This window comes from Vigna umbellata, chromosome 5, assembly GCF_029865625.1.
Source record: "Vigna umbellata cultivar VRB3 chromosome 5, Vumbellata_1.0, whole genome shotgun sequence".
In the NCBI taxonomy this organism is placed as follows: domain Eukaryota; kingdom Viridiplantae; phylum Streptophyta; class Magnoliopsida; order Fabales; family Fabaceae; genus Vigna; species Vigna umbellata.
In genome coordinates this window covers 3,934,872-3,951,894 of record NC_142169.1, presented here as the reverse complement: position 1 = coordinate 3,951,894, position 17,023 = coordinate 3,934,872, and positions in this window count along the sequence as shown.

Below are 17,023 nucleotides of genomic sequence, written 5' to 3'. Positions count from 1 at the left end.
AGTTACAAAGTAAAATTCAATGCAAACAGAAAGTAAATATGTAATTAAGTATTATTAAGAATGAAAAATGATATATATATATATATATATATATATATATATATATATTGAGAATGAAGCAACAGCAAGAAATTGAGCATCTAGTGATTAGAGATTATTGTCCTTATGTTATTATATTAGGAAGCAATGATAGTTGTGAGGCAAGTAGATTTATGACATGAGTGGAACTAAAGTTGGCATATTGTGTTTTCCCTTTCTAATCAATTGAAAATCCAAATCAATAAAAGATTAATTATTGACAGAATCTGAACTCTGATGAACTGGATTCACAGAATCAAACCATATCCTTTAACTTTCCTGCACCATACTAAGATTACATCAACTCTTAGTCACTTTTCTTAAAATAGGCACACGAAGGCCAAATCCAAATTGCAAGAAACCTAAACAACTCATATTTATAAGGGAAAAATTCAGTCTTTGCTTTTCTGCTCCATCTGTTTTGAATTTGTATCATCTGCATTTTTATTCTGCAGTTAAGACAATGTCAGCTACAACTTCATTAGAATGCTCTCATGCTCTCGTCTTAAATTGCTGAAATTTTGATGAAAAAATAATTATGTTCTGGATTAAACATTGGTGTTATAAAGTTTTTAGTACCCATCAAAGTGATCATGGCTTATAGATGATGACACAATGATAGTTATGTATGTAGATTTAAGTCTCATTGAATAATTAATCTCATATTTTATTAGTGTTATATTTTCTTCTTGTTATAGTAAAAGAGTGGAAGACCATTTGGGTTTGGGATGGTGATTTTGAGTGGTTTAATGGGTAAATGTAGCCTACCAAATTCAACGTTACCAATGGAAGTGAGTGTTGGCAACTGAAATAGACATTTAGAAGTGTGCATAGAAGAGAGACCAAAAATTTAAGAGTGTTTCAATAGGAACAAAAATTCCCCTAAAATGGGGCTAAAATTAAGGTTCATTCAATCAACATTTTACCTTCCCAATGATCATAATTATATAAATTGAAAAAAAAAATGTTCAAGAAGAAAAATTTAACTCAAAATTAAAATTTGATTTTGATTTTTTTTTAACTAAACTCCAAGGTATGTTAAATTTTAGCAATTTCAAGTCGCCAAAACCTAACACTAGCCACCTAATTTTTCAATTGATGAAAAGTGTAATAACCTAATTATTCTTGTTCCTTTTATTTTTGAAGGACGAGCGATAATTTCAAAATAATGTCATAACTTATTATAACCATTTAAATATCACAAGAGTAATACAAAATGCAATTAAAAGCAAAGTTATAAAAAAGTATTCGTGTAGGGACTCAAAGTGGACAATTAAATTGTTAAGAAGGCTTTGCCTTAGTCATTTATAATTGTTGTTAAAAGAAGTATTTTACATATATGTCCTTTCCTACCATGTGTGCTTTATATGGTTGGTGTGTTTGTGAATATTTATGTTGTTCCTTTACTTTATTGGCAAGAGTGAACCCTAATCCCTCCATATATCAGCAATTAATGAGAAGAAGAAGAAGAAAAAGGATGGGTATTATTAATTTCTGTCAATTCAATTTCAATTTTAAAGATTTCTTTCTCTAGACTATGTGTAGTAATAATAGCACAAATTGAAGCTGTACGAAACTCTGCTACATTCAAATAGAACATTTTCCAAACAATTGAAAACAAATAGGCTACATAGATATGCACAAAATGAAATTTCCAATCAATATAAATTGTTATCTCTTGAGGTCTTTTGTAGAAGATGTAGAAAAAAGTCATTGAGAGATTTTTCTTAGTTAATTGTGAATGTTGGAGTGGATTGAAGAATTTCCCCATTTAAAAAAGATATAAATTTAATTTATTTCATTTTATCTTAACAAATTTATGAGAAAATGGTTACTCGGATTAAATATTTCTAAGGTAGTAAGTTTATTCTCTTAAAAGGTAATGCTAAATTAATATGAAAAAAGAAATGATAAACTATAATAAAATAAACATTATATATATATATTATTTTGTCAATCTTTTATCAATTAATTAAGCTTTTGTAAGGCAAACGAATAAGATAGTTAAATGTATAGAAATTAAAATTTAATTTTAATTCTTTCAATAAATCTCTAAAAAAGGTCATTTTTATTATTATTTATTTGTTCTAGAATTTTTAAGAGATGAACCGATGAAACTAATATCACTCTTAATATAAAATCTTAATAGTTCTAATACCACATTAAAAGAATTTATATTTTTAAAAGATAATTTATCGTATAAAAAACTATGACAATATAAAACTTTAAAATTAATATTTGTAAATTTTATTTTTCTTATACATCACTTAATTTTCTTATTTTTATTAAACATCAAATGTTGGATTGATATTCATAGTCCTAACTTATTATAAGGTAAAAAGAAAAAGTTAATTTGACATGTTCATTTCAAATCAAGATTCTTTTTCAAATGAAGATTCTTTTGGGTACAAGGATAGCTAATGGGTTTTCTTTTTGCATGTTATAGCCAAAGTATACAAATTTTGCAGAACAAATTATGATGTTTTGGACACTTACACATAATAGATTGTTTATCAGCACCACTACACCTTGCCGACAAAATAAAAGGGCAGAATTTGTTACAACGTCTTTCATAGATTTGATTTGATAGAAAACCAAACATAAAGGCAAATTTTCATAATAGAATAAGAAAAAACCCAAGGTAAAGTAATTTTGGTTGGTGGAATTCTGACATCATTTCAACAGTGTGATTGACTTTATTTGTGGATATCTTAGGGTTCCAAAAAAAAAAACTCAATTTTTTCATGATCCTATTCAATTCCTTTTGTCAAACTTATCCAACTTTGAGGGCATTGGAGGAGAGACACCTAGCTTTCAAAGTTTGTGCCCCACCATTGAAGGGTCCTTATAAGCACCTTTTCTTCTTCTTTTTCTTCGTCTAAGTATCAAATGACTCAAATGGAGTGGTCCTTCCATTTACTACACTTTCATCATCATCACCCATTCAAGGAAACTACCCTTAAATTAAATCTACTTAAACCTTGTTCCATCTCCATATATATACATCACATTTTCTTTAACTTTCAAACTCAACATCACATGTTACTATAAATAAATGTCATCATTAATTTTGTTTATGCCTCCAATGAAACAAATTTTGAGACCTTGTCCTCTCTCAAATTATTCAAATGCATTTCATAATTGTAGTCGAGTCGTGTTCTTATGGGCACATAATTGTTTTTTCACTGAATTATCATATGGGCTATATACAATCCATAATTTTAATCATGAGTTTTTGTTTTATAATTATTATTACTGTTATTATTATTATTTTGCCATCATAATGAGCACATGTAGTATTTTTTAACAGTTTTCGACATGATAAGGTTGGTTAATTGAACAATATTTTTAATATATTTCTTTAATGTATGTAATATTAAATTATAGACTATAACATATACGAATATTGCTAACAAATATATCATCAAAATATAACGTTGTCCACATTTCTAACTGTACATTGCCCAGATTTCAAAATCTACTCTTATTTTGAATGTAAAATTATCTCGCTTTGTATTTTTATTTTTGTGAAATTTATGGGTAAATTTTGAGAATTGAACCATTATATTGGTACATAGTTTCATCTAAGAACGTTTTACGATAAAAGAGATAGGGGGAACTTGAGGAATACATATACGTATTAGATCAAACAGTTGATTTATGAAGAAAAATAAAAGGATATTATGAAATAAATGTTATGATTTTTCTTAAAATTTATAATTAAACTTTACTTATCGCTATATAACTGCTTGATAAAGTGTAATATGTTGAAAATTTAAATTTCGCTTATGAAGTTGGACCATCTCAAATGTGAAAATTATACCACATTACATTTGTAAATAATTTGGTAATGACTTAATTAATAATTGTTAAATCTAACAACAGATTCCAATGTCATTTTATAATTTTTGAGTTTGAGTGTACTACGTACATTTTATTTTAATCATATTAATAATTTATTAGAAAATCTATTATAAGAATAAGTAAAATTTTATTCGGTAAGAGTTTTTTCTTAAACAACTTGTTAACCAATATTCTAACATACATAAACAAGTTTTGAAAACAATTATTTTTATTGTTCTCTTTAACATCATAAAATTAGAATAAACAAGGAAGATATGACATATATATCCCTTCAATCTACGTTAACAAGAAATATCATTAGTATTGGAGTCTATCAAGGAGGATGTTTACCGGAAAGATACAAACATCAATGAGATCTGAGCTAAACCATATAAAGGATTAACACCACTCTCTATCCAAAACCTTAAGGTAATGGATTAATGAGCCTTTCATTTTTATATAATGCTCTACTTTCTCATTTCTATCTAATGTGGGACTTAGACTCACTTGGATTCCCAACAATCTCCTCCTCAAGGGTGAGTCCCTTCCACTTAGGTACACTCCCTCTCCAGCGAAAGCATTCCCAACCAACCACAACCACGAGTAGCCCCCGCTCAGCAAGACAAACCATCGGCTCTGATACCACTATTGGGGTCTATCAAGGAGGACGTTCACCGAAGAGATACATACACCAATGAGATCTAAGTTCAACCATATAAAGGATTGACATTACTCTCTACCAAAAACCTTAAGGTAATGGGTTAATGGGTTTTTCATCTTTATACAGTGCTCTACTTTCTCATTTCTATCTAATGTGGGACTTAGACTCGCACTTGGATTCCCAACAATTAGAACATTAGACATACCACTGAATAGTGCACAAGATTCAAGATATAATCGAAGACGTCATGTTTGACTCTTTCTTTCACCTTGTACAAAATAACAAGGCAGGCAAGGCTAGGTTCAAAGACAATGAAATGTTTAAAAAGTATATTGAGATTGTCAAAATTTTCTTTTATAAATATATACAAATTTGAAGGGATAAAAATATAAATTTAATAACATTAAATAATAAATACTTTTATTCATATATTAATTAATTTTTATTTATGTAAAAAAAAAAGGGAGGGAGAGCTAATAATAAATAAAGTTCTACCTGAAAAGATTGTCGTTGTAAAAAAAATTATGGAACTTATCAAGGTCAAGAACAAGGAAACCAATAAAATGAAAATGGGAGCAATCAAATTTCTAACTAAGATGAAGAAGAAAACCAACATGTCAATTAGGTTCAACAAAACCTTGAAGACATAAGAGGCACCAACAATACAATTGTCGAAAGATTTATTGGTGGTAGAAGTTCAAATAGAAGTTCAAATTCAATAAGAAAGTGATATCTTTTAAGTGTACATACAATTGACCTATTTCTATCAATATTTCTTTCTTGTATCACGTTCACGAACTATTTTTGCAATAATGACTCAATGCAAGTGTTAATACTCCGGCAAGTGTACCGAATCGTATCAAGTAATAATAAATGGTAAGACCAAGTATCGTTTCCCAAGAGACTCACAACACTAAACAGTTATGTAATCACTTAACCAATTAAGACTTAAGAACAATTTTTGGGGTTTTTGAATGCAAATGCAATAAAAATAAACATGAATGCAAATTTGATCAATTGAGCCTAAACACAAGGGCGAATGGATGATATTGAAAATATGAGATGAATATGTTGTTGGGTTTAAATTTCACCTAATCACTCTCATGCATATAAGAATTTATCTTCTTCATTAATGTTAATGTCACTTTCTAATTTACCTTAAACCCGATGTCTCGGTGAAGAAAGCCTACTCTTAATTACTAGATCACAATGTCTTGTATCCCCAACAATTAATTATGCATTACATTCACACAGAAGCTTAAAGGCAACCAACCCTCCTATCCCTATGTCTAGGTAATATTGCTTTTGGGAGAATTTCTCCAGTTCTAGATTTTCCCATATGTGTCCATATCGACAAAATCAATGATATGCAATTGATTGAGTTAAACAAAGCATGCATAGAGCGTAGAGGAAAAATCCTAACAATTAATGAAGTAAAGCATTTATAATATAAATCAATTCAATACATGAGAGTTTAAGAGGTTACATCTTTCCCAATAACAAATAAGGTTTAGTTCCCCATTATCATGGAAAAACTATATGAACAATGGAATGAAAGAATGAAAGAGATAGCAAAACCCTAGAAAGAGAAGAAGAGAGTTGTCACATCCCCAAATCTACCCCCAAGGGGTGAAAAATGTGTTTCTCTGCTCAAGCCATCAAAAGATACATTCCTTAGGACGTCCAACTCTTTAAATAGACCAGAAAAATAACAGAAAATAGGTCCAAGCCCAATAAATAACAGAAAACGGGTCCAAGCCCACTTCGCTGGCACTCAGCACCCTAAAAGGGCGCCCAACGGTAGCTGCGGCCCTAAACTGACGCTCAGCGGTGGCGCTCAAGTGTGAGACAGAAGAAATTGGCGCTCAACGCCCTTTTCTGTGCTCAGCACCCTTTTTCTGCACTATGGTTGACTTTTTTGCACTCTAGTTGACTTTTCTTCAGTCTGGTTGACTTTTCATTCTGGTTGACTTTTCTGCATTCTGGTTGATTTTTCTGCATTCTGGTTGACTTTTCTGCATTCCAACTATTTGATACTTTAACTCTTCTTTCAAATCATTCCAATAGCCTACAAAATCAAGGAAATTTAGTGATAAAATCATCAAGTATAACCTCAACTCTCTTATTCATAAAACTAAAGCAAAAACATGAGTTCAAGCTAGTTTCTAAATCATAAAGGGTGTTTTTAATATCAAAATTAAGTATAAAAATAACGGTTTTTCAACCGTTATCACAATCCCAAACTTAGAACTTTGTTTGTCCGCAAGCAAACAAGATATAACTCAGTCTTCCACCAATCAATACAATGGTTCACCACATTCAAAAACTCTTTCTTCCAAGACAAGTAATTACTCAAATCAGCTCATCAAACAGAATTCAGTCAAGATGTACACATGCCTTGATAAAAACCACTCATCATGATGTTCAAATAATCACATAATACCCAACAGATGTTATTCTCATGAATGATCAATTAACTAAGCATAGATGTCATCATGTATTCATGGAACTATTCCTCACCAGACAAAGTGTTTCACTCAATCACACAGGTGTATATAGAGGTCACTTCTTCACTCTACTTATCCCAATGTCACATAGAACAAAATTGCCTTTCATTTACCACAATCAAACATACTCACAGACAAGTATCATCATAAGAGCTTTCCATGGCTTGTACCGTGGCTGGGCTAAGAGAGTTATTCATAAATTTATCATTCACATACAATCTCTTTAGACAAACCAATCTTACTCATTCCCAACTTTCCCCTTTTTGCATTGAGCTTTACTTTCTTTGCATTCTATTTTCTTTTCTCTTTTTCATACTTGCTCAATACTTAGCTCAATGCTTTTCATTACTATCTTTTTCAATTCTCCCAATCAACCCTAAACTGGAACCTTTATCAATACCACATCATGATTCTCAACTAAACTCAAGGTAAAGATTTTCACAAAGGATCTGTTTAAGGCTTGAGGTTAAAAAAGGGTAGAACACTTCGTGTTCTCTTTCATTCGGGCTAAAATCATGCATTGGCTAAGAAAAAGGGGTAATCAAAAGGGCCTTGATTATATGACACAAGCAAGCAAGTAGTTCAATCATAGAAACCTAGGCAATATCATTCATGCTTTCAAAAGAATAGCAATAATTCACAACAAATACTCTGGAGTTCAAAACCTCACACAAGCTAATTCCATGTTCCCCATACACCAAATACACATCATGCTTAGCATCATAATATCATGCATTTGTTCACACAATTTGTGAACAACCACCTGTATATCAACATTTTGTGCAACATCTCAACATCAATCAATATCAAATCATCATCAAGCAATACTCATCACACGCAAATCAATATCAAACCATCACATCAGATATAAGTCTCAAACTGAGTACATCAACACCTATTCTACAAACAGAAGCAAAATAAAGTTCACAAAAATAAAAAGACAAGTTTAGAAAATTGGGTTGCCTCCCAGGTAGCGCTTGTTTAACGTCACGAGCCTGACCCGTGAATCCTCCAGCATCCTTCAGTAGACGCATATCTTTCTCACCAACACCCATCAGTAAGTGTGTATAAGCATGGTATTCTTCAGTAGATACTCTGTCACCTAGCATCCATCAGTAGATGCGAATCCTTCTCATCAGCATCCATCAGTAGATGCCAATCTTTCTCATCTTCATCGACATCCATCAGTAGACGCCTTCAGTAGCATCCATCAGTAGATGCTTAATCCCATAGCCTCCATAAGTAGACACTATCATTCATCACCCTCATAATAGCATCCATCAGTAGATGTTGTCATCTAAGTCCTCCTAGCATCCCTCAGTAGATGCTGTCCAGCACCCATCAGTAGATGGTGTCATTCCTGCAAAGCAAAATCAAATCCAAACCACACAAATAATCAATTTAAAAAGAAAAATAAGAAATTGGGTTGTGTCCCAATAAGCGCTTGTTTAACGTCACGAGTCTGACACCATTAAGCATGATATGCATCTATTATGTTGATGTTCCTTTTGCTTTCATCACACCAACTTATCTGCAACATCTTCCTGTTCACCATCTTTACCCTCCTTGAATAAGGAGTCTCAATCTAAATAACTCCATTCTCTTTGATATCTTTAATCAGTTCATGCATAGAGTCTTGGTGAACATGTTTCTAATTGCACTTGAAGTCTGGCGCTCAGCGCCCTTAATGGGGCGCCCAGGCGCGCCCTGCGACCTTCTTCCTCCTTCTTCTCTTTTTGATGATCTTGTGCTCCTAGTACAGATTTTCGAATTTAATCCTGCAGACACTCAAGAACATTGCACTAGAGCACTCAATAAGCACAAACAGATAAAAAAGATAAAAAAATAAAAAAAATAAAAATAAAAAAGATGAAAAGATAAAAAAAAATAAAAAGATGAAAAGATAAAAAGATAAAAAAATGAAAAGATAAAAAGATAAAAAAATGAAAAGATAAAAAGATAAAAAGATGAAAAATAAAAAGATGAAAAGATAAAAAGATGAAAAGATAAAAAGATGAAAAGATAAAAAGATGAAAAGATGAAAAGATAAAAAGATAAAAAGATAAAAAGATAAAAAGACAAAAAGATAAAAATATAAAAAGATGAAAAGATGAAAAGATGAAAAGATGAAAAGATGAAAAGATGAAAAGATAAAAAGATAAAAAGATAAAAAGATGAAAAGATAAAAAGATAAAAAGTCTAATCGATTAAGAATCACACAAATAGAATAGTTATACCACGAGTCCCCGACAACGGCACCAAAAACTTGTTAACACTCCAGCAAGTGTACCGAATCGTATTAAGTAATAATAAATGGTAAGACCAAGTATCAATCCCAAGAGACTCACAACACTAAACAATTATGTAATCGCTTAACCAATTAAGACTTAAGAACAATTTTTGGGGTTTTTGAATGCAAATGCAATAAAAATAAACATGAATGCAAATTTGATCAATCGAACTAAACACAAGGGTGAATGGATGATATTGAAAATATGAGATGAATATGTTGTTGGGGTTTAGATTTCACCTAATCACTCTCATGCATATAAGAATTCATCTTCTTCATTAATGTTAATGTCACTTTCTAATTTACCTTAAATCCGATGTCTCGATGAAGAAAGCCTACTCTTAATTACTAGATCACAATGTCTTGTATCCCCAGCAATTAATTATGCATTACATTCGCACAGAAGCTTAAAGGCAACCAACCTTCCTAACCCTATGTCTAGGTAATATTGCTTTTGGGAGAATTTCTCCAGTTCTAGATTTTCCCATATGTGTCCATATCGACAAAATCAATGATCATGCAATTGAATGAGTTAAACAAAGCATGCATAGAGCGTAAAGGAAAAACCCTAACAATTAATGAAGTAAAGCATTTATAATATAAATCAATTCAATACATAAGAGTTTAAGAGGTTACATCTTTCCCAACAACAAATAAGGTTTAATTCCCCATTATCATGGAGAAACTATATGAACAATGGAATGAAAGAATGAAAGAGATAGAAAAACCCTAGAAAGAGAAGAAGAGAGTTGTCACATCCCCAAATCTACCCCCAAGGGGTGAAAAGTGTGTTTCTATGCTCAAGCCATCAAAAGATACATTCCCTAGGACATCCAACTCTTTAAATAGATCAGAAAAATAACAGAAAACAGGTCCAAGCCCACTAAATAACAGAAAACGGGTCCAAGCCCACTTCGCTGGCGCTCAGCGCCCTAAAAGGGCGTCCAACGGTAGCTGTGGCACGAAACTGACGCTCAGTGGTGGCGCTCAGGCGTGAGACAGAAGAAATTGGCGCTCAATGCCCTTTTTTTGCACTCGAGTTGACTTTTTTGCACTCTGGTTGACTTTTCTGCATTCTGGTTGACTCTTCTGCATTCCAAATATTTGGTACTTTAACTCTTCTTTCAAATCATTCCAATAGCCTACAAAATCAAGGGAATTTAGTGATAAAATCATCAAGTATAACATCAACTCTCTTATTCACAAAACTAAAGCAAAAACATGAGTTCAAGCTAGTTTCTAAATCATAAAGGGTGTTTTTAATATCAAAATTAAGTATAAAAATAACGGTTTTTCAACCGTTATCACAACCCCAAACTTAGAACTTTGTTTGTCCTCAAGCAAACAAGATATAACTCAGTCTTCCACCAATCAATACAATGGTTCACCACATTCAAAAACTCTTTCTTCCAAGACAAGTAATTACTCAAATCTGCTCATCAAACAGAATTCAGTCAAGATGTACACATGCCTTGATAAAAATCACTCATCATGATGTTCACATAATCACATAATATCCAACAGATGTTATTCTCATGAATAATCAATTAACTAAGCATAGATGTCATCATGTATTCATGGAACTATTCCTCACCAGACAAAGTGTTTCACTCAATCACACAGGTGTATATAGAGGTCACTTCTTCACTCTACTTATCCCAATGTCACATAGAACAAAATTGTCTTTCATTTAGCACAATCAAACATACTCATAGACAAGTATCATCACAAACAAGTATCTTAACCTGTGTGTAAAATCTTATCTTAATCATTTGGTCAAGTTTGCTAGAGAAAAGGTCCACATGGTTCAATTCAAATTGAAGTACTAAAACTCTTCAAAATGGATTGAAGAAACTCATCCTCAAGAATAGTGCAAGGATGTTGAATTCATTCCAAAAGTGGAGAGTTCACCAAAAGAAGAAGAAGTTGATTTAGACTCTCAAGAGATAATAATACATAAAGCTTCGCCTGAAAAGAAAGTCGTGGCAAAAAATCATGGACTTTACCAAGGTTAAAGATGAGGAAAACAATAAAATGAAAAAGGGGAGAAGTCAAGTTCCTAACCAAGATGATGAAGAGAACCAACATGTTAATCTAGTGCAACAAAATTTTCAAGACATCGGAAGCACCATCAATTCAATTGTCGAAAGAACAATTGTGGGAGTTCAAATTCAATGAGAAAGAGACACCTCTTAAATGTACATACAATTAACCTATTTCTATCAAGATTTTTTCCCCTAATCACATTCATCAACAACAACTTTTGCAATAATGACTCAATGCAAGACAACCCAATCATGTCATCTCCAATTATTAAGTAAGAAAAATATTCATAGACTAAAGAAGTTCAACTAGCATATTGTATTGGTCAATCTTACTAATGTTAGATATTCCTAACCCGCTTATAAAATCCTATCTTAACTCTTCACTCAAGTTTGCTAGAAAGAAAATTTCATATGGTTTAACCTAAATTGAAGTAGTATAGAACTCTTTAATAACTAATGGATTGAAGAAACTCATCCTTAAGAATAGTGCAAGATGTTGAATTCATGCCAAAAGTGAAGAGTTCACTAAAAGAAGAGGAAGTTGATGTAGACTCTCAATCTGAATTTTAAGAAGGTTGTCTAACCTTTGACAAGCTCATGATAAACTTCAAGTTGGACAAAAATAGAGTCACAGTTTAGTTTGACAATAGATAGAAGATGTACTTAGATATAATTTTAACATGTTTTCTTAAAGAGTGATGTACATGCTAAATAATCATGATAGAGGACTATATCCTAAACATGAATGAGAGAAACTTGAGGAAGAACATTTGCAATTCAAAGGATCTATTAAAATATCAAAGAACAAAACACATCTCATTGAATCTTATAATGTTTCGTGAAGATCATGAACACAATTGAAGAATAATTTAAAAATTTAAATAAATTATAATTTTATTTAAATTTTACATAATGTTAAATTCGTTGGACGAGCCAGTTTGTGTTTATTGGGCAAGTGGGTCTTGTTATGTAAACGTTTGCTTCTATAATTTTTGTTTTATGTTATTTTTATGTGTTTTGGTTTTTGGGTTTTATTTTAGGGTTTCTAGGTTTTCCTAAACTTATATGCCTATATATAGAGGTATTACAAACTGATGTAAACGCTTTTGAGTCATATTATATGTATTTGCATTCTTTGAGAGAGAATTCTATTGGTTTTTGGATTAAAACTCTTATTCATATCAAAGATTAACATCTTTGTGATGAGTCTTTACTTAACTTATCAATATGCTAGATTGTGACATCTTCATTTCTTTTTTATTTTGTATTCTTTTCTAATTTATTTTTATTGTGCCTCTTAAGGATTCAAATTCAGAAACATCGTATTTTTTTCTATGATCGTATCAATTCACCTAGATTTCATGTGTGAAATCTAGATAGTCAACGTTAAACTTGATTCCAACACTTTTTTTCTCTCTCTTTAAATGACCTTTGAAAATCATTCAAATAAATTCTTCTCCAAAACAGAAGTTTCGATCTTAACATTGTAATGTAAGTAATCAAACTTTCCCATGACATGTGCATAATGTGATAAAGATTAATAGACCAAGAAAAGAAAAACATGGTTACCTAAGTTTTTATCTTTAAATTGAGTTATAAGATCTCTATGAAATACACAAAGTAAACCTTTATAATTAGAATTAGATGTAAGAATGTTTATGATGATTTTATATCTACTTTATCTTCATGGCCCTCTATCCTAGACTTAAACTTAGTTACTTGTTGATAATATAGGATAAATCAAGGAATAAGATTCAAATAAAATAACAAACTTTCCTTAAGAACCTCAAGAGAGCATTTGAGTTTTAAAAAAAATATTTTTTAAGTTTTTAAAGGTGATGTATAAATGATAAAGAGTGTGTGTTGATTGGATCCATTGAAGGTACCTAATTGACTTTGCAACTTTAAATATTGAAAATTCAATACATTTAGGTGAAATAACACACTCATCCCATGAGTCACTTACTTGAACAAATCATTAACGAAATGAAGTGTGAGCAAGATATCATATAGTTTAAGAGTTTCAAAATTTGAGTTTTAATATTGTATAAAACAAAGTTGTTGTATTCAAACATAACATAAAAATAAATTAAATCAAAATTTGTAAATTATACCATATTAAACTTAACAAAATAAGTCAACTTATTCAAATATGTTTAATACTCTCGTATCATTTTAAGAATTGATGTTGAAGATAATTTAAGTATCATTTTAAGAATTGATGTTGAAGATAATTTAAATATGTATTCATTTAATGCTTTAATAAGAAATTTTTATTTCTATGATAAACTTGCTTTCAGAATTAATCAAATAAGCACAATTCCCTTCACTATCTTATTTTGAGACTCTTACATTCCAACGTGAGAAAGTCCTATTGAAGTTTATCTCCACCCTATACTTCCCATGCTAACCAAAACACAATTTGAAAATTTCCAAAGAGGTTGAAGAGGAGACTTTCCCTTTTTACCAGTTGGTCATCATATGATTTCTTTTGACTTACTAATTTTTTTTATGCGCATGATGCAGGAGATTAAGTATACTCATTAAATTATTATGAACTTATATGTGTAAAATTTTAATGTAAAGTAAATATATTAATTTTATCATCACTTCAGACTGAAGCAAATGGCCGAGGGAGTGAAAGGCGAAGATCCAATTATCCGGGAGATGTGCGAGTGCCAATAAGGATTCTATCCATTGTCATCTCATATTTATTATATACAAAAGTATATTTAATGGATACAAAGAAGTTAATAAACATGTGAAAAATTAAAATTAATTAATTAATTTTTTGTTTTTTTATCATGATAAAACAAACAGGAATAAAATATGCGTAACTACGATAGAAAAAGAAATAAAAATAGAGAGTAACAATTTATTTTTAAAATTTAATGAGTATTTTAATTTAAAATAATTGGAAAACAATATCAGAATTTGATGGATTAAAATATAGTTTAAAAGTCGTTTCTAAAATCCGAATTCTAAAACTTTAGGTAAATATATAAATAGTGCGATAGGATATACTTTTTCTTTTCAAAGTGGTGGAAAAAGATTTCTTTCATTTACATCTTAAAATTACGAACCGAAATAAGATCGAATCCGGTTCAGTGATTTATCTCACGTGCCGGCCGACCCGGTTCACTGATTACTGCTAAAAACACTTTAAAATTGTTGATGGAACCCACATGTTCCCCTATCCCAGAATTCTTGTCGGAGAGTGACACGAATACGACACGTGTTCTCATCCAGCATTTTACGTGTACAAACCCTAAAACTCCGCCACGTGGAGATGCGGGTACAGCATTGAACTACGATAGTCGAAAGTAGTGGAATAAAACCACGGTGCAAGGAGAATAGAAGTGCAGGAAAAGTGACCGTTGGATTGATTAGGAAATAAAGGGTGCATGGTTTTAGTGTAGTGGTGGGTGCAGGAGATGGTGCCCCGTGGCGGAGACGAGTACAAAGGAAGTTTTACCCACGCGGCGTGCCAGCTGTGAGGGCCGTGGAGTCCGTGATTGCGTGCAGGGTGGAGCATGCGGGACCCACGTATGCCCTCAGTCTCACTACACTACACACTTCCCATCTGATTAATCATATGTTAATTTATGTAATTTTGTAAAATTATTAGTATTTTTTTAAAATGAAAAATTGTGTATGGATGAATGAACTATCACTTACCTGTCATGCTCCCCAATACCCACTTCTTCTTACCAATCCCACTCAATAATACCTTCAATTCTTTATTTTTTTTTTCTAATATCATTGCATTCTTACCTCATTTCTTTTTCTTTTCATTAATCACAATGCATTATATAAAATCAATATTAGTTATAAATACATGATATGTATTTATTTAATTATTATTATCATTCAAACTACAATGTTTTGAAGTTCACAAGACAATTTTAAGTATACCCTTTACCAGGTGACTAAATATTGAAAAAGCTTATATTATTTAAGTAAAATTATATGAAAACATGGTACATTTATTAATATTAATAATATTCACGAAATAACATTAAACTGCATTCCCTATAAAACGGGAGGAATAATCATTTTATAAAGAGAGTGCCGATATCTATTATTATTATTCTTAATTATATGTGAAAAAAGCTTAAAAAAAAGGTTATTATAAGATTGAAAAAATAATTTCAAGAAAATCATTTTGTTTCAGTTAAATTATTTATTATAATTAAAAAGCTGTAAACATATATAATAATTAACTTATTTTTTCACTCAACATAGTTTAGCTCAAATCATCCACAAAAGAAAATTGACTTATATATTTATTTAAACAAAAATAAACACTTAATTTGTATATATTTTATATTTAATGTTGAATTCAACTTTTGTTGGTGAAGTTGTGTAGATCTTCACATGCATGGTTATGAACTTTCATTAAGGCCAATATATTAGTTCAAATAACATGTTCTTATTTAAATATGTTTCACAAGACACTGTTTATGTTACCGACACCATAGCGTTTAATCACTGTAAGAATAATTGCTTTAGTTATTCGATCCTTATCAATTAATAATTACTTGATTAAACATGTTTATGCATTAAATTTTCGTGTTTTTCAGTTTAATTTGAAATGCAGACTTCTGCCACAGTATATTATTGAATAATATGCGTTCCGTTCTGAAACCACCATTGTTTTAACATATAATAATCATATCAATGAACATTCAAATAATCAATAAATAGTTTCTCGATGTAGAAATTTTCTAATAAAATTTAAATATTTATTATAGAATTAACAGTCAGATAAATTATATAAAAAAGACTAACCTAAAGTAATCCATCTAGTATATTTTTTTATTGAAAGTAACGCACCATAACAATGTGTCACAGCTCAAATATTTATATAAAAAAAGTCTACCTCTATTAATTACACTTCATTTATTATATTGACAGATCAGCAGTTAAAATTAAATATGACATTAACTTTTATACGAAGTCAAACTCAAGATCATGCATAAAATTATCCTCTCTTTTCTTTCTCGAAAGAAATTAAGTATAATGGACTGACAAATATATTTTTATTATATAATCTTTCCGGTTTAATTGTAATTTAAAAATATTTAAAATTGTAAATCTGTAAAATTAACAAAGGAAATGTCTATTTCTTTTAAGAAAAAGTAGAATGTTAACATTATGTGTGTGATTTATATGAATGGGGAAACAAAAAAATATATACTATTCCTTTTAGCATTTAATTAAACTAAGACTCAAACCTATCATTGATTTGCAATATTGTATTTTTTATATATTATTTGTGTTATTTTAGTTCTTAAAACTTCTTATTTATATAAAGCAAATTTTGAAATAGGAGTAAGTTCATAAGTACCAAAGGAGAATTCCATGGTAAAATAATAGTTTGGAGGGTCAATATTGATGCAAAATAGTACAAGTGAAGTTTCCAAGGGACGAAATTACACATATTATATATTTGAATATATAGCACACGTGATGAATTTGAAGTAGTAAATTGGTAAAATAATGTGAAACTTGGGGAAAAAGACTAAGAGAATATTAACACCTTTTTCTCTCTCTGTGTGTCTCGGTCTCAGATTTTTGAGTGAACAGCTTGCAGATG